Source organism: Miniopterus schreibersii (assembly GCF_964146895.1).
Source record: "Miniopterus schreibersii genome assembly, chromosome: 17".
NCBI classification, from domain to species: domain Eukaryota; kingdom Metazoa; phylum Chordata; class Mammalia; order Chiroptera; family Miniopteridae; genus Miniopterus; species Miniopterus schreibersii.
In genome coordinates this window covers 383,057-401,175 of record NC_138117.1, presented here as the reverse complement: position 1 = coordinate 401,175, position 18,119 = coordinate 383,057, and the positions used below count along the sequence as shown (strand labels likewise).

At 50.9% G+C, this 18,119-nt stretch overlaps 1 long non-coding RNA gene across 1 annotated transcript; it reads right to left on the bottom strand.

The window, feature by feature from the left end:
* Positions 1 to 2,547: 2,547 nt before the first annotated feature.
* LOC308546854 lies at positions 2,548 to 17,848 on the bottom strand. The gene is made up of 3 exons (XR_013997410.1): positions 17,655 to 17,848; positions 11,197 to 11,343; positions 2,548 to 3,872 (listed from the first exon to the last, which is right to left on the bottom strand). It is a non-coding gene; the product is annotated as an uncharacterized lncRNA (long non-coding RNA).
* Between the last annotated feature and the right edge of the window lie 271 nt (positions 17,849 to 18,119).

Below are 18,119 nucleotides of genomic sequence, written 5' to 3'. Positions count from 1 at the left end.
CGGACGCGCGGGGCCGGGTCACCGTCCGGGCGGAAACCGCGGGCGGCGAGCGACCCACTTGACACCCGAGTCTGAGCTTCTGCGCGGCCGCATTTCGGTCCCGCTCGGGAGTCGGCGCCGGGCGGGGCCGCGGGGCGGGGCGGGGGGCGCTGGAGGGGCGGGGGGGATGAGAGCTGGGGGGCTGGGGCTGGGGGGCGCTGGAGGGGCGGGGCGGGGGCTGGGAGCTGGGGGGGGCTGGGAGCTGGGGGGGCTGGGAGCTGGGGGGCGCTGGAGGGGCGGGGTGGGGGCTGGGAGCTGGGGGGGGCTGGGAGCTGGGGGGGCTGGGAGCTGGGGGGCGCTGGAGGGGCGGGGTGGGGGCTGGGAGCTGGGGGGCTGGGAGCTGGGGGGGCGCTGGAGGGGCGGGGCGGGGGCTGGGAGCTGGGGGGGCTGGGAGCTGGGGGGGCTGGGAGCTGGGGGGCGCTGGAGGGGCGGGGTGGGGGCTGGGAGCTGGGGGGCTGGGAGCTGGGGGGGCGCTGGAGGGGCGGGGCGGGGGCTGGGAGCTGGGGGGGCTGGGAGCTGGGGGGGCTGGGGGGCGCTGAGGGGGCGGGGCGCTGAGGGGGCGGGGGGCCGGGGCTGGGGGCCGCGCGGCCGCGTGTAACCCGCGGTGCCTGCCGTGCGGGGCGGGGCGGGGCTCAGCGAGAACCGACGGCGCCTGCCCGCCCCGCCCCGCCCCGCCCCGCCCCGCCCCGCCCCGGGGAGCGGCCCCCACGCGCACCTGCGGGGCCAGGTGGGCTCGCGCGGCGGAAACCGGGCTGAGCGCGCAGCTGCGGAGGCCCTGCCGTCCGCGCGACCTGCGGGCCGGTGCCCATGGGGCAGGACCTCGCTGGGGGCACCTTCCCAACGTCAGTCAAGTCAGCATCTCAGGAAGAGCGCCGAGGGCGCCGCCTGGGGGCGGGTGAGCAGAGGCACAGCCTGTAAAAGGCGGCGGCCTCGGACCCTGTGTGAACCGGCGCCTCGGCCTCCGTGTCCTCGGGCCGTCCGGGACCACCCTTCTGTGTTTAAAATCTGCCCCGACGCCCCCACACCGCGTAGGAGAAGAGACACCTTTCCTCCCGCCGCGCTTCCAGACGGCGCCTTCCACTCCCCCGCGAGCCAAAAGTACGCGTCCGGGAGGCAGGCGCCCCTCCCAAGGCCTGCTCCAGCTCCGCACCCACACCCCCTGCCTAGGGCACCCCCTCATCCCTGCCCCACGGGGCCCTCCTTCCAGACCACCCCAGGTGGCCCTGCAGGTGAGACTGAAACAGGAGACGACTCCGTGAGTGGCGATGGCACCAACCTCCTCCCGGGTTTCACTGCCTGGGCTCAGCGCCGCCCGCCCCGTCGCTGCAGTGCCTGGATGACTCCATCGCCCCGTGACTGTTAACTTCTGGTCGTCCGTGTGAAAGATACTTTGAATAACCTGGCTCCTCAGGTCCTTAGTTTGATTTTCCCAAATCAGATCCCGAAACCAGTGCATGGCTGCAGCTTATTTGAGATGATCCCAGGAGCCTCAGTGAGATGGGGCGTGTGGTTTCACAGTGGTCCTTCCAAACGGGTCAGGGCCACCGACAGCCACAAATGGTACCGAGTCCACACCATGGCCTGCCTCAACCAGCCCAGCACCTGCTCACCCCTCTGACAGCATCCCCACCAGCGCCTCCTCCTGGCTCAGGCGTACCCAGGCCTCCTTGCTAACCTTTCTCAGGGCCTTTGCACCTGCCATGCCTTCCACCTAATCAGATCTTAGTTCAAACACAACCTTCTCAGTGAGTCTGCCCACCCAGAGTGCCATTTATCACTGCAAACCCTCCAATACCCCACCATCCTCTGTTACTTTTATCCACAGCATTTATTGCACTTTTATTGTGTGCCTCCTCCCACTGAAATGTGATCTCCAAGGGGTGGGTAGGTGGTTTTTGTATGTTTTACTCTCTTCTGTATCCCCTTGTACACAACAGACACTCAATAAACACCTCCAGGTGAATTAACAAGGAGGTAGCACAAATGAGAGGCCCATCATGATAAATTCTCTCAACAAGGGGCACCACCAGCCCAGGAGGACGAGCCTGACTTCTGTCTGCATATGTCCTGATGATGAAAAGCCGAGGAATCCTAGGGAAACATTTGAGAACCTTCAGGAGTTTTAATTAGCAGGAAGAACATCGTTAGTAAGTGAAGAACTCACCGCAAATTTAAAACCTGGACAAATGGAAACTACAATCTAGGAGCCTCCAGGAGAGGTGCATGTCAGAACTCCCGGTCATCTAGAGGTCAAATCCATGTATGGGTACACCCTGACTCACATGCAGTTCAAGCCGCGTGCTGATTTGCTCTGCGGCAGAATGGGATTTTCTTCTATTTTATCACACACCCTCCTGTATATGGGGCAGGAGATGCATCTTGAAATGGAATAAAACTCTGCCCTGTGTCTTTGAAGGAAGTCCATGGAAAGTAAACTTAGAAGACCAATGAAATAAGGTATGTGAAAGTGCTTTGTGAAGTTTAGTGGAGAAAAACTTAAAAAGAAATGTAAGACACCTTTTACATCTTTAATATGATACTAAAGCAGGTCAGGGCACAGAGTTCTCCATGGCACCCGGGAGAGGAGGGGCTACACGCACAGTAAGGGGACTGCTGGCCGGAGACAGCAGTGTTGGGGGAGAGCAGGCAGCTCAGTTCCACAGTCCATCAGGGGCAGGAAAAGTTTGGTTTCAGTCTAGTCCCAGCTGATGGTTCTCCAATGTCAGCGACCAAGGAATCACCTGTTGTTACTCCAAACCCAGGTCCCATCTCCACCTGCAGATTCCTTGCAGGTGCGGCTGGAGCCAGGTCCGCCCGCTGTGCGGTGGGAACATCCTCTTGGGGAGCAGTGCTCCCTGCCCCTCCTCTCCTGTTTTCCAGCTTCGTTTTGGGTGTTTTCTGCATAATGGCCAGTAGGGGGCACGCGTGACACTTATTCCAAGGATAGGGCCGCCTGGGCCCACCTGCGTTAAGGAGTCTCTTCTTCCCAGTGGGGACACTGGAGACACAGAAAGGTTTGAGAAAACAGGAGGGGAAAGGCCTCGTAGACCCACCGACCAGGAACACCAGCAACGCCTTGCAGGGAACCCGTCTGAGAAACCTCTGTGCAATCCCAGGACGGAGGGCGGTGGCTGGCGTAGGGCTCAGGGATTCTCTCTCCCCCCCTCTCTTTTTTAAGATGTTTGGTCAAAGGACAGTGAAGGAGGAAGCGCCTGGGGGCCCCTTGTGTGGAGGGAGCCTCAGGGCTCTGGCTCTTCTTCAGGGCGTCAGGAACCCTCTGGGTTCTCAGCGCCCCCCGTGCCTCCCCTGGCTGGTGCCTCTCGGAAAGGGCAGACCATTTCCGCAGATTCAGACATGTAACTTTTCAGTCAAGTTGGTCGAAAACGATGCCCGTTCACCTGACCTGTGGCCTGAACTGGATCCACCTGTCACTCCAGAGGGGGCGTGAGAACAGCCTGTGCCTCTGGTTGCAGAGACGAGGGCTGGACAACGCCTCAGCTTCTCCACTTGACTTTGCTCAAACAAGGGCTCGAATCCAAGCCAGAAATATAAAGCAAACAGAGATGACAACATGCTGTCCCAGGAACGCAAATCCTTGTAAAAGACACACCTACAATTCATGGGCTCGAATGGGCTCTGGTATCCTTGTCTTTTTGCCTCCAAAAGTGCTGTTAGCAGCCAGGGAATGTGGGGCACCTGCCTGCGCCCGAGTCTCGATCGCTGGAGGCCTGACTAAGGGAGGAACTAGGCGGCCGTCTAGTCTTTTCTGAACTGGATCATTAAGACGGAACTGGTTATACATGTGCAGCCTCCCCGATGAGTCAGACACGCCGCTGAGGACAAAGGAAACACAATTGTTTACAGCTGCACCGGCACAGCAGGCACCCTCTGAGAACAGCGAGGTGTTTGTGACCCCAGTACCTTCATACCTCCTCCTCTCCTTGTGTCTGAGTCACCAGCGTGGATCACACGTTGTGCTACAGGACGTTAGCTCTCTGAAGCCTTCAGTCTGTTCTCTCATACTAATGACGGCGTTTAATTAGGAAATCCTGGCCACTGACCATCCTCTAGCAGGAGGTACGGGTTGTGTGTCCTCGACATGGTGCCTCTCAAGCTTTCTCGAGTGCGTGAATCACCTGGAAACCTTCGGCTCCAGTAAGAAGGGGCAGGGCCAGAGACTCTGGATACCTGAGAGGCCCCAGGTCTCCAGTGCTGCGCACACACCTCCAGGACAGGGCCACCAAAGAGAAGCTCTGAGGAGTCACAGGAGAGACCCTGGTGCAGGTAAAGTCATTCTCGCTGGTGATCCCCATGAATACCTGCTGCACACGGCTCTGGACGCCTTCCCGTCCACCTGTCCAGGAGAGCTGTCCCCAAGGACCACCAGCATGGGCCCTGGCTTTTCACTCCTTTCCTCTCATGGTATCTGTGGTCCAATGAAATGTCCCTTCCCTGAGAAGGCAGGTCTGTGAGGGTAGGTGTTTGGCAGAAGGAACGCTAAGCTCCCCGGAAAGGCCAGCCCACTTCTGATTTTCCTTCTCACAAAGCCAACAGTCACCTGCATATTCCAGAGGATCAGGGTCCTCCATGTGTACCCTGGTGAGGCTGCTCCCTGTCCTCACTGCAGAGCCCACGTCAGCTCCTACACTACAGACCAAGGGGGCCCACATCAGCTCCTCCGGGCCCTTCACAGGTCCCTCAGAAGTGGGCCGCAGAGCGTGGGGACACCTGCTGGAATCCTGTGCCAAGAGGTTAATGCCAGGCCCACAGGGTGTCTTGCAGAACCGCCGCACTAAGTGACCACATGCACGTGCTGGTTCATTTAGGCCACTGCTGACCTCAGGGGTCATTCACACACTTAGAGAGCAGTCACTTAGGAAGAGGGTTTTGCAGGTGCTTATAAAACTAAACATGCTCTTACCTCACCATCCAGCAATCTCCCTCCTTGGTATTTACCAAAGGAGCTGAAAACTTAGGTCCACAGAAAACCCAGCACACAGACATATAAAGCAGCTTTATTCATAATTCCCAAACCTTGGATGCTACCAGGGTGTGTGTCCTCCGGTAGGCGAGTGGACACATAATGCGGCCCATCCAGATGATGGTTCTTATTCAGCACTAAAAAGAAATGAGCAATCAAGCCACAAAGAGATCAGAAGGAACCATAAATGCACATTGCTAAGTGGAAGAAGCCTTGCTTCTTCCTGTACAACCAACAGGATGTACAACACCAAGAGTGACCTGTAACATAGTGTAAACTGAAAGGTCTTCGTACTGTATGATTCCAACTCTATGACCTTCTGGAAAAGACACAACTATAGAGACAGTAAGATATCAGTGGTTGTCAGGAGCTGGGGGTCCAGAGGTAGGGGGAGTGCAGAGTATTTTTAGGGCAGTGAAAATACTCTGTAGACACTATACTGATGAACCCATGTCATTACACACTTGCTCAAACCAACAGGATGTACAACACCAAGAGTGACCTGTAACATAGCGTAAACTGTAATAAACTGTGGACTCTGAGTTGCTGATATAGGTTCTTTGACTGGCACAAATGTACTATCCATTGGGGGTGTTGATGATGGGAGAGGCTGTGCATGGGGTGGGGGGCAGGGGATGTTTGGAAATCACTTTACCTTCAGCTTAATTTTTGATGTGAAACTCAACCTGCTCTAAAAAAAAAAAAAATCAAATATAAATAAGTAAATAAATAGTGAAAGAAAAACCATAGTCTTCAAGAAAAGGTGAGGGGACACCTCTCTGTCAGGGATGTATTGGCACTGTTTATTTCCCTTCTCTAAGGCAGCAGGGCCACATGCCACAGACACGATCAAACCAAGCAACAAATGGAAGACTGCCACTGCTGAGATGAGGAAACGGGTGTGAGGTGCTGGCTGGTGCTGGGTGTGTGTCCCTCCTTCCCCTGCTGGCTCAGACACCAGCCAGGTGCTGGCAGGGAGGCTGCATTCTCACCCTTCCTGAATCTTAGAGCCTTAATAAGCAACAAAACCAACCTACAGCAAGCAAATCAGAGGAGATGTGGAATTCATTTTACATTGGATATTGGCTGAATATTAAAATTAATAGTCTAAAGGCTCAGAATAGTTTTATCAAGACTTACCTAAAACTTAAGAGAATCATTTGCTTATTAAATTCTTAAATCTCAGAGCCTATGAAAGCAATAGAGCCTTGTTATGTATTTTAGCAAACACTCAAAGAACTGAACACCAAGTAGGGCTGAATTTTTTTAAGACATTGACACAATACTTAAACAGCATGAAGTTGCCTTGGATTTCAGACTCCAGGCTATACTTTATGAGACAGAGCAGGAATCTGCAGAGCTGCGCCACTTGCTGACCATGTAACATAAACTGGACGCTCGTTACTGAGGCACCGTTCAGGGTGCTTCACTTGGATTAACCCATTTAGTCCTCAAAGGACCTGGTGAGACGGGACCAAAGAGATGAGGGAACATACAGACAGAATAAGCACCATGCTCAAGACCACACAGCTGGTAGGATACAGAATTGGGGCCAAGTAGCCCTCTGCTGGAGCCTGTGCTCTTGACCACTTTGCTGGTGGGTTTTAAACTGTTAAGTATAACCCACTGTAAGAACTATCTTTTACTGTGACCTTATTAAGATATACGTTCTACAACACAACCCAGCACACACACACACACACACACACACACACACACACACACACACGTGTGTGTGTGTGTGTGTGTGTGTGTGTGTGTGTGTATATATATGTATTTGAAACCAGGGATATTTTCTACTGCATTTTATTGTTTAAAACTGCCAGTCACTCCCCACCAAAATGACTTCAGGATCCACTGAGATTAATGAGCAGAAGTTTGAAAAACAGGCCCCTTGTTTCCTCTTAGGGTCAGAGGAATTTTGTGAGGGTGAAATAGCACAATCCCTGGCACACACTGTGTGCTTGGGACAGAGAGGGGGTTACTGTCGGTCTTATAAACAGACTAATTACAGGAGGGAGGCAGGGACACGGAGGGGGAAACCCTAACTAGGACATGGTTGAATTTCTTGCCAGTTAGCAGTAACACTGGGAATTCCCCAGTATTTTTAACTTGTACTATAGTGGAAAACTGCATTCAGGAAGAGAGCCGGCTTGTGACTCATCTGGTTTCCCTTCTCTACTAGAAAGGACAGTTTATAGGCTTTGCCTCTCTGCTGGAACCCTCCTGACTTCCTCCGCCACCTGCTGAGGACCCTTGGAGTGACACTGGGTCCACCAGTATAGCCCAGATAATCTCCCTGGTTTGAGATCCTTGATTTAACTGTACCTGCAAAGTCCCCTTTGCCATGTAAGGTTGTATGCAGAGGTTCCAGGGCTTAGGACATGGACCTTCAGAGGGGAAAAGGGCAACTGTTCTGCCCACCCCGGAAGACAAACCACACAACCGTGCAAAGATAGAACACAGCAGCGGCACATAACGTTCTTGAGCATTTGCTGCATGGCAGGCACTGTGCTGAGTGCTCTGCTCACCTGGACTTGTTTCTTTGCTGAGAACCAAGGCTCTGGAAGGTAATGAGCTGCACAAAGTCACCCAGATAGTCAACCTCAGGCCTGCCTGACTGCAAGGTCATGCTCTCAAGCACTTCCCCACATAATTCAGCACTAGTGTGTGAATTCAGTGGTTGGCAGCTTCTCCCCATCACACACTCATTTTACTCTCTTCCCCCAGGGATCTTACTTTGAAAAATTTTTTATGTGAATTTTTTTTCATTAATGAATGGCACATTTCTAACTGTAATGTCTGAGAGCTCTGAGCTAACCCCTTTGCCTCTTTGGGGATTTATATCGCTGTAGCCAAAATGATGCAACTTAATATTTTATGTAATGTATTTTGGCATCGTTTTTGGAATACTGAAAACAGGAGCTCAAATAACCCAGTTCATAGACACCTAGGAGTTCAGAGAAGAATGAATCAGTGAGGCACAGCCAGGAGAAAGGGGTCTAACCTCAGTCTCAAAGACACAGCGATTCTGGACAGACCAGAGAATGAGGAGTGTGAATGACACATTGGAGGTGGGGATGGGTTCACGCAGGGGTGAGAACTGGAAAAGATGACGGAGACCAGGTAAAGCACCGAGGCTTTGAAACACAGGTACACAGGTTAAATTAACCATTCAGGCTTGGGGAGGGTCATCAGCTAGAACAAGGAAAGGAGAAGTGAGAGCGTGACCTTGTAACTCACCTTCTGGGAGGGAAACAGCATGGAGACCAGCCTCACTATATCCCCTTTGATTTTTCTAAATTGTATACAATGCACACCTTTGAGTGAATATAAGAGGTCGATACATGCATGTAATGTATAATATATAAATTATATGCATGATATATAGATGCATTCATGTAATATGTGCATGTAATCTATATATGCCTGAGATATATAGGTACACATGTAACATACTACCTACACGTGTAATATACAGATATAGATAACATTATAAATAACTATAATATACAGGTGCATGTGTGTAAAATATAGATACGTGCATGTAATATACCAATAATGGATAGTTACATGTGTGTAACATAGATGCATACATGTGGCATATATTACGCACATGTAATGCGCAGATCCATCCATGTACATAAGACTATCTTTACTGACCCCAAAGACCATACAGTAAACTAGGCATCTTCTCTGGGCACAGGTAGGAGCCAGGATAAAACCCCTCTACTCTGCCCACCCTCCAAGTAAAGCTACTTTGGCAATTTTCTCATTGTCTTAAAAAATGGCTCCTTTGGTCTCTGTGAACCTACTCCATGCTAAGCATCAAAGGCTTAGTGTGGAAGCTTCATATTCTTCTTATACGTCTGCCCATCGTGGGTGAGAACCTACTACAGAACTGAGAAGCCTCACAGAGCCTGTCATTCACCCCGGGGCCGGGGATCCACCCGAGTAGCAGGCCCACCCTGCCCAGGGCCCTGGCTCACACCACGCCTGCCCGTAGCCCTCATCCCCACCCCAGGCTCCACGGCATCACCAGGGGATGGGCAGCTGTATTTATCTTTTCAAATTAGCATGCAATTCCTCGGGAATTTTTACCTCTTGGATCAACAAGCATCCTCTTGTTACCCAGCTGTTTTGTTTTTAGGGCCTGGCTAATGAAACCAGTCCATCGGTGCTTTTGTGGTCAGATGACCCTCTGTGCTTTCCGAGCAGTAACATAGGCTCTGTCTGTAGGATGGGGAAGCTTGGCGGTCAAAGCAAGCACCCCATAGACCTAGCGGCCAGTCTGTCGTACTGTGTTACTGCTGGGAAGGGAGACAGGCCAAAGGGGGCTCTGGGATTCTTCCCTGCTGCGACATTTAGGGAGAGAGAACTGCATCAGAAAATGACTCCTTGATCAGCTTGTGACTCAACTGCCTTCAAAGCCGCAGTGTTCAGCTGTTAAGAGTTTAGATGTCAGACACGAGGTTACATAAACAAGTGCAAGTTACGGCAGGCACAGGAGGAAAATAGACCAAAACCCACTGCACAGCCAGATCCAAAAAGCCAGTTGGGCTACTCTCTGCACATCTGCCAATTTTGATGTGTGACATAACATGCTGCATTGTGTGAATGAAAGTGTTACATCCCATGACCTGACCCGCCTGTCTCATGTTAGTCAGTGCAGAGACATTCCTCGCAGAAGAGTAATTTTTAAAAGTACACCAACAGGAAACCATCTAAGGGAGGAAAGATTGCTAAGCCTCTCTTGGAACTCCTGGGAGGCAGGGAATGCGCTATGTTTCCCTTTGTGTGCCGCACAGCGTTCACCCTTGAATGACACGAAACCAGAGTAAAGGAAACCTTAGAGCCGAGCCATGATTCAGAACACACATTAGGGAATACGTCATGTGCATGAAGCCCTTCCAGGTGCACCATCTCATTCACTCCTACCGTGACCCTCATGAAGGAGGACAGAGGGTTCCAGCAAAGGTAGGCACCGTGGGCACTAAAATGGAGGCAGTAACCAAGCATGATCCTCCTAACACATTTTACATGAGTGCCTAAGGCCCAGCAAACATTGTGGAGATTTCTAGAGCCTCTGCCCACCTGCCCACAAATTACAGATAAGATACTGTAAACTCATAGTATGGTACCTACTCTTAAAACATTCACCCCCAGGGGTGGCCCACCAGCGGTCCTGAAAGACACCTTCCCATGCTGGGACTCTGGAGCCCTCTCTAAAATGTGCCACAAGTCTCTGGGAGCAGCTGCGCTCCCATCTGTAAACTGACAGCGGTCCTCCCTGTGACCTGCACCTTCACATAACCTCTTCCCATGGTGTTTCCTAGGCATTTTTCACTCCGCAGAATAACTGTGAGTCTGTTCCTCAGTCCCTGCCTCTATAGTCACCTCCACTCTTTTTAAAAAATATGTATTTTTATTGATTTTAGAGAGGAAAGGAGAGAAATAGAAACATTGATGCTTCAACATCATCAACATCAATCCACGGCCTCCTGCACGCCCCCTACTGTGCCCTGAATGGGAATTGAACTGGGGACCTCTTGGTGCATGGGACAACTCTCAACCACTGAGCCACACCCGCCAGGGCAGTCACCTCCACTCTGCAGTGTGAACATCACAGAATCTCTTCACAGTGTTTCTACCCAATACCTGCGTCATACACATACATACATGCATCTTAATGACCAGGTAGGTGCCTCAGGCATTTAGTTAGGTTTATGCACCACTTGAGTTCATGGCCAGATCACAAAGCAAATATGAAGAAAGCTTCAAGTGTGTGCTACTTGGCTGCACTTTTACATGCATGGGATCCATTTTCACTACAACTCTGGGAGACGGTTCCACAGATTCATGAGCAAGGCCTCTGTTTGCTCCCAGTCCTCCCACCTCTACTTGAGGCTGGTACTCTGCTCAGCTTCCCCACTGCTAAAATGGGAGTTGTGGAGAAAGAACCTTTACCACCATCCCCCATTCCAGATATCTCATCCTAGGAGGAGAGTCCTTTCCTTGGAATAACATACCTGCCTGCCCGCACACCGACCTGCCCACACACCGGCCCTCTCCACACCTGCCTGCCCTGCACACCGGCCCTTTCCACACCGGCCCGCCTGCACACCGGCCCTCTCCACACTAGCCTGCACCCCATCCTACAGAAGAGGGCGTCTTACCGGACTCGTAAGTCTGGGGACACGGTGGCTGGTCCTTTTCTGTTTCCTTTCTCTTTGGAGCTTCCTGACTCTGAGAACACGGGCCACTCCTCCACGTAGCACACAGCGGGCGGCCTTCGTGGGGCAGGCTGGGCTGTCCTGTCCTTCCTGCATTAGGTGGGTACAGGATTAGTAAGCCCACTTGCCAACAGCTCTAAATCAGGTTCTCCATATTTCAGGACAAAGTTCGCACTTTGGGGTCCATCCCCACTGCTCTTTTGCTTACTTCTCAGTTGGTTCTGAGCTTTGGGTAAAGAATACTACTTATTAATCCCATCCTATCTCAATAGGAATAATCACAGTTACAACACAAGGTTGTCTTAATAATATTGCATTTGGTAGGGTGTTAAACACTTTCATCTACGAGGAGTTAGTATTTCCATTTCATAGTCAATTTTTAAGGAGATTCATTTAATCACTTAACCAGATGACAGTTTTGACTAAATCTACTAAGAGGAACTTAGGTTAATATCTAATTATGCTTGAAATAAAGTATCTTCCATCCAATGTTGTCAGTTGTACATGGTTTATTTTTAAATATTTAATAAAATGTTAATTTTCTAAATAGGTGAAAGAAAATACTACTACACTGGTTATAGTCTAGAGTTTAGAAAATTATTAGAATATTGGCTGCAAAGATTTTTTAAAATCCGGTACTTTTTTCATAACTTTACCTCCGTGAACTACAATGACTTTTAAACGTGAACTTGTAACTTTGAAAAAACTAAAACTTGAAATGAGCAGGCCCAGTAATTCTGCATGCTTTTAGCCTAAGGACAGCAGTCTTCTGCTGGCTGCAGCAACATCCTTCTGTGGCCTCCAGTGACAGCAAGTGGATTATCACACTGTCCTGGGTACTGCTAACCAAAACAGGAATGGCCCTCATCTTCATGGAGGTCACATTTGAACTGAAGCAGGGCCACGTAGTTCTTGATTTGTAAATCACTTTTCAGTATCTCATAAGCCAGCCTTGACAATCTTCCTACAAAGTTGACAGTTCTCACTCAAACTGAAATTGGCAAGGCCCCAAGTTCTTTGAGAAAGGCAATTAATGTTTATTGTGTATAACTTTATACACATAATTCTGTTTAATTCTCATAATAGCCTTAAGCAGGTATTCTTTTGCTATTTAATAGATGAAGGAAGTGAGTAAGGCTCATCGAGATTCCGTAATACCAACAAGGTGATGCATTTTTGTTCCTGAGGGAGGAGACTTCTAACTCATGTGATCTTGATTCCAAAGCTAGAATGCGTCAGTTAATATCAATATAGCTCACGTCAAAGTTATTATAATGAGGAAGATTTTAAGTGATAAAAATGATGTATGTAAAAACTTTAGTAAACTAGTAAACTGTTACTAGAGACACATCAGTACTTGGATTGCTAGACTGAACTTCTTTAAAAGATACCCTTGCTCACATGTAAAATAATCCTTCATATAACAGTGTTGAGCTGTAACATAATTCACAGTCCCTCTCTCAGAAGTCTCACTTCGTGAGAGCAAGTTGAACAGATTCAAGATGCAGCAATAGGATTTCCTTGGTTCAGATCCTGGCTCTGCCCCGTACTAGCTGTGGGAACTCACACAAGGAATTAAATCTCTGTGCCTCAGTGTCTGCACCTGCAAGATGAGAAAGGGCAGCATCTAGAGCATCATGTGTGGGTATTAAGTGGCCGAGACGCAGATATGAGGGCTCCTGGCTGGGCAATAACTGCTCCACAGCCCTGTCACTGTCCTCCAGCCGGAGACCACCAGGGCCACGTCCGCCGTCTAGAGACCTGGTTTCCTGACTCACCTCCAGGAGAAAGGTGAACTGTGGGGGAGCACGGGCCTCTCAGTAAGAGAGGATAGTAGGCCTGGCGGGGCGGGGCTCAGCGTTGAGCATTGACCGAGGATCCAGGAGATCAAGGTTTGATTCCCGGTCAGGGCATACGCCCGGGGTTGTGAGCCCGACCCCCAGTTGGGGGCATGCGGGAAGCAGCCGATCAATGACTTTCTCTCATCATTGATGTTTCTCTCTCTCTCTTCCTGAAATCAATGAAGATATATTTTTTTTTAAAGGGGGGGATATTAGGAAAAACTGAGGACAGGTTTAGGGCTTGCCTTAGGTATTTTTGGAGTATCTGAGGAAACGAGGATTTTCCCTGCATTGGATGCTATCTGGAAGCAGGGGTAATTCTCTGATTGGTATCTTAATAAATCTTATCTGGGCACTGAGAGGAGTGAAATCGAGCTCAAGCTGTAGCTGGTCAAGAAGTCAGTTCTCACTGCCAGCGGGGAAGGGCAATGTTTGCTCACTTTTCGGTTTGGACATGATCGTGAAGTGGTCTTATTTTTTTCTTGCTCCTCTGCAGTCACAAACTGGTCTTGTCTGAGGCTGGTTTACATTCAACAGGACTTGGTGGGTTCACCCTGAGTGCCAGCCAGTTCCCAGCCAAGAGGGGCTGTGTTCTTCTTTCTCAAACTAGATAAGAGTGTTTTGCTCAAAGGGCAGGGCTTGCCAGGAAAATAGCAACTAGGGTTTTTATTATTTACATATCTTGACAGCTTTGTGGTTTATAAAGGCCTTTTATAGTCATTGCATATCTTGAACCACTCAGAACAATCCTAGGAGGTAAGCAGGCCATAGGCCCCATTCATAATGTACTCCACATGAGCAGCACTCCCAGTGTGAACAGCGCCCCCTGGAGTTGTCCAACAAGGCTGCCGCGGCAGGGCAGGCACTGCCATTTCTTTTTACAATTTTGAAGACTGAGCTGAAGATGCTTCCTGAGTGGTCCTTGTTTCCCAACTAACCTTCTAGTGCTCTCTGGCCCCTGTCCAGCTGCTGACGTGGGAGCCCTGATTCAGTCATAAGTTTCCATGCCGTCTGCCCTCTTATGACCTGGACTGCTCTGCCTCTTCCACAGCGTTGTCTGTGCCTGCCCCAAACAGGATGCTACAAAGCGTACTGAACTTACCTCTTTCACATGGCCACTTTTTAAAGCAGAAAAAAAATGTATGTGTGTTCTGCTTTAAAAATCCATAAACCTTAGTACATACATCTAGCTCAAAATATTCTGCTAAATTCAGGGGCTTAAAGTTTTAAAAGGGGACTAGTAACATAGCTTTCCACACTCTCAAAAACCTGCCAAAGAAAATGTCAAAGGAAAATGGAATTTCCCATGAAATATCTATTAATAATATTTTGTCCAGCACTGTCTATTTGTAGCTGGGAAATTCCCTCTGGCTACTAATTTTCTCTCCTGAGGCATTATATGAAGTGAAACCAAGTGTAATACCCTACTGGTAATTGCAAGCAATTCCCAGAAAGAATATGGGCTTTGATTCGAATAGTTTGGTTCAGGAATCCTGTCTCTGTCATCTACTGTGACTTTAGGCAATTTACTTGGTGTCTCTCTCTTTCATTTTGTACCACGCATGCTCCTCTCCTCTAGTATCTGAGAGCACCCTGGACTTCCGTCAGAGCACATTCGACTGTAATTGTATGTTTAGGTTTCTCTCTCCCTTAGAACACCAAAAGCAGGGATCTAGTGTTATGGCACATAAAATATTTGTTAAGTTTATCTGTTGCCTTAGGGGAGCTGGACTGGAGATCTGGAGAATCAGGAAGGCTTACTGGTCATTTTCATGTTGTTATAATTCTTGAATGTTTTACCATGCCTATTTGGTACATGAATTTCTATTTAATTAAAAAACATATTTTTATAAAAAGGAGAAAAAAAGAAAATGTTACATATAAATAAGCTATAAATATTTGGTAATGAAATAGTAGGCACTTAATACTGTCCAGCTTCCTTTTTTTAAAGCATGGGATCAAAGTGGGTGATTTTCAGGCAAATTGTTTTCTCTCTCTCCTTCTACATAATAAACCATATGTACAATTTGAAGGCTAAAGTGTAACTTCATCTGAATGTAATTTTTCTCTTCTTATGAAAAAGTGGTAGCCAGGTGTCTTAGATCCAGAACATCCCACGGTGAGGTTACATGGAGGGCAGTAAAGGGGGAAGACTCCCCTTTCGCCTCACTCTAGTCAGCTCATCAGAGCTTTGAAGACACAACACACGTTACCTTCTTGTCTGTGTACAGATCTATCTGGGCACCTGCCTCCTGGGACAGGAGGCCCAGAGGGTGAGGCATGATGCAGCTAACCCCGAGTCCCTAGGCCTAATGCCATCAAATACCACCAGAACCCCTACCCCACCCACTCCACTCTGAGCTCCTAGCAAGTTTCCCTGCTTAGGATACTTCCAAAGACTTCAGCTGCTGATCATCATGCCCTGAATGACCGCGTCTGTTTGGACGCAGGGGAATACTGACCAAGTAAAGTGGATTCTCAGGAGGGCCACCGAGTCTGAAAACCAACTGGAAGTAAATGAAGATGCCAAAGACTTAAGATGACACATCTGTCTTCAAAGTATTCACCTTTCAAATCCCTGGTACCTCCTTAAGGTGGTAACTCCTTTTGTTTGTTGAAAGAACCACAAAGTTTAAATTGTCTAGATATAAGAATTAGACTCATCCAATGTAACACAAACAGGTAATATTAAGAACAAAAGGACTTCCTAAAACTTAGAGAATTTTAACACTAGAAATCTCTAACCAATGGAAACAGCCGGCTCAAAATGCAGCGAATCCCCTATTGCCCTGACCCTTTGTCAGGTGTTCCAGTATTAAGTCTGAGAGTGTGCTGAGTGTCTACACCTTTTGTTTTACTTTTCAGCACTTTTCACAGAAAGTTATTAGTTTAACCTTCTTGGAAACTTTTTTTAGATCCTTGCCCGAGGATTTACTTATTGATTTTAGAGAGAGGGGAAGAGAGGGAAAGACACAGAGAGACACAGAGACACGGAGGGAGGGAAATATCGATGAGAGCGGGAACATCCATTGGCTGCCTTCCTTAACTTCCCCACCCGGGAGCTGAACCCACCCACAACCTAGGTACGTGTCCTGACTGGGAATTGATGCTCCAAATGAGCCACAGCAGTTGGGACTTGGGAATTTTTTGAAATAACTTCACTGTTTTATAAATGCTAAAGGATAAAGATGTAACTTTAGACTGAAAAATGTTTGAGAAAAGTGTTCTGAATCTTGACTTTAATATTATATTTATTAATAATTCTAGTGTGAGGAATACTTTTTCCAATTGACGTGAAGAATTTAATTACCAGGAAAAGCATCATTTTACCAATCAGTTTTAAAATGGCATCATGTTTAATATCAGGACTGGATGTAATCAGAATGGCTGAGAAACGTTACTGTGTTCATTCACTGCAAAAATGGGCACTTCTCTGGCTCTTCATAACAACAGACTCCGTGTCATCAAATACATCGGGTATTTCTGAGATTTCTTTTTGGGGACAAAGTATCAAATGGACCCCAAATGTTAGTTTTCCCATGCAGAATATTCATTATTATGTAATTAGACAGACTTCTGCAGTGTTTGTTTTTAAAACTTATTAGGTGCTTTTAGACTAAAAATACAAAAATTAGAATGTGAGGTGTTCTAAATTCTTGGACTTGGACTTTTTAAGTGGTTTCTTTTTCCATCTTGTTTTTAATTGAAGAGATTTCGAAGTACTATTTCCTAAGACAGTACATGGGACAACAAATCTTGATGGCACACAACTTTCGACAGGTGAGCCCATGCTCTCCTAACAGGCCTGATCCCCACTCTCATCGGCCGGGGCAGTTCCGCACCGTCCTCTCCAAGCTGGTCTCCAGCCGGCTAATGACGGGCAGTAACTGAAGCACAGGAGGCGCCCGCGCAGGTATTGAAACTGTGCGAAGGCAGCTCGGGGAGGGGAGCGGGGGCTGCGGGGCCTGAAGGCGGCTCCCGCCTGCCCCCACGTGGCCTCACGTGCCCCCCACGTGCCCCCCCACGTGGCCCCCACGTGGGCTCAGTGCCCCTCACGCGGCGACACTCCCGGGGTCCCGACCCCTGGGCCCGCGCTCCCCGGCGAAGGTCCTCCCGGGTCCCCGTGCGGTCGCTCCTCCCCGCGCCTCAGCCCCGGCGGGGCGGCGCCGCCTGAAAGGGGGGGTCACCCACGCGGGGGGGACGGGCAGCCCCCGAGCGCCCGCGGACACGGTGCCCCGCGGTTCGTTACCGAGGGCGGGAGGGGCGAAGGGGGGACGCGACTGAGGGGGCGCGACGGGCGCCTTCCCGAGGCCCCGGCCGAACCCACCACCCAGGTGAGCCCGCGCGACGGGGCGTCGGTGCCGGGCGGGCGCGGTGAGGCCCAGCGGGAGCCCGCCCTGCCCGCGCCTCCGGCACGCGGGCGCCCGGGCGCCATGGCCTCTCCCGGAGCCCACGAGGCGCGGGCGCCCGGGCCCGGCAGGTCCGCGGGCGCGGGCTCTGGAGCGTGTCGGAGGCGCGGCCGCCCGGTCGACCCCGCAGACCCGGCGCCCGCGGCCTTACCTGGGCTCGCGGCGCCTCCTCAGGGGCGAGGCCGCGACGTGCGGGGCCGCCCTCGGGCCTCGTCAGGCCGCGCAGCCGAGGACACGCCCGGCGCCGAGCGGGCCGCCGACCGCGCTCCCCAGACCCGGGCCCGGGGCCGAAGGGCGCCCGGCTCCCGCATCTCCTGCGGGGGAGCAGCGGGGAGAGGAGGGAGGGAGGGGTGGGGGCGGGGCGAGGGGGGGTGGGGCCTGCGGGGGGCGGGGCCAGGGAGGGCGGGGGAGCGGTTGGGACGCGTGGGGCGGGTCTTGGCGGGGGCGTGGCCAGGGGAGGGGCCGGGCTCGGGGGCGGGGCCAGGGCAGGGGCCGGCGGCGGGGCGGGCGCGGGGAGGGCGGCGAGGAGGCGCGGGCCGGGCGCAGAGCCGCGGGTCTCCGTCCAGCGCGCAGCCTCGGCGGCTCGGGGAAAGCGGCGGGCGCGCCGCGCTGGCCT